This window comes from Octopus bimaculoides, chromosome 5 (genome assembly GCF_001194135.2).
Source record: "Octopus bimaculoides isolate UCB-OBI-ISO-001 chromosome 5, ASM119413v2, whole genome shotgun sequence".
NCBI classification, from domain to species: Eukaryota; Metazoa; Mollusca; class Cephalopoda; order Octopoda; family Octopodidae; genus Octopus; species Octopus bimaculoides.
The window spans coordinates 114539181-114540598 of record NC_068985.1 but is presented as its reverse complement, the minus strand read 5'-3'; positions in this window follow the sequence as shown (position 1 = coordinate 114540598).

Genomic DNA, 1418 nt, shown 5'->3' with positions numbered 1-1418 from the left:
CTCCGGTTTTTTTGTTCTATGTGTGCCATAAATATCGCATCCGTTTAGAGAAAAATTTGTAGTTTAGAATCAGTAGTTCTTTGTCTGCTATTTCTAAATTTTCAGTATGTTGGAGAAGCAACTCAATGTTAATCCCTGTATATTTATGATGATAAATGGTTTTACCGATAAAGGTTTTTTCATACTGAACTACTTGGCAAAATTGTTAATTATTAATTCTATTATTAATTGACGATTCCCTGCCCTTATTCTTGTATATATATGTATATATGTATAAATACAAATTTCGTCGACCGTTATAATCTGTACTTTTAGCATTTGCTGTCTAAACGATATGGTTTCTCAGGAAGTTTGCCGCAGTCTACAACGCCCTAAACAACACGTCAAAGTTTGGCTGGATTTGCTAATCGATGTTCATTACAGAGGCTGTTTCTGACACTTATTCGAAGACAGTAGAACATCGATTGGCTACGACGCAAAGGGCCATTGAAAGATCTATGTTAGGAAAATCATTACGAAAGCATATTCAAAATGAAATAATTCCAGAACGGGCCGTGTGAACGATTTGATCGCAGAACACCGAAAGCACAAGTTCTGCTGGGCGGGACATGTCGCAAGGACCCGCCGAGTGGTATCTAAAAGATAGAAAACCACTTGGAAGGGGCCTCCACAACGATTGGAAAGCGATTTCGTCAAGTGATTTGGAGCGAGATGGAAAAGAATGGTGACATCATGTCAAAAATTGTCTCCAGGGGTATGCAATAACTCTTGACTGGTCTAGTCGATATGGTAATACTGTGAATATATAATATTGTCGAGTTTTGTGATATTATGCTCTATTCACGTCCTTCATAAGACCAGCATAATTTTCTGGTTCCTTGCATACAATATATAAGTCGACAGAGAGCGAGAGCGAGAGGGAGAGAGAATATATAGAGAGATAGATAGATACAGAGAGAGGGGAAAGGTAGAGAGTTAGTAATGCAGATAAACACATACACACATACACGCTTGCTATGGGAAAACTATCTTCCTTATCAGTGCGTAGAAATTGGTTTGTTGAACAGAAAATGCTCTCTTCGTGGCTAAATGTTATTTTGGCTCTTATTTCTAACAATACATGTTCTAACCCTTAGTCACTTTTAGTGACGATTGTATTTGTGCCACTTGGTTTTAAATTGCATCTAGCTACTTCAATAATTATATATATATATATATATATATATATATTCAATAATTATATACATATATATATACATACATACATACACACACACACACACACACACACACACACATATATATATATACATGCATACATACATACACACACACACACACTCTCTCTTTCCTTTTCTGAGCGTCCAATAACACTATCCATATCACGTCCTCACTTTGTTGTTTTTTTGAACTTATAT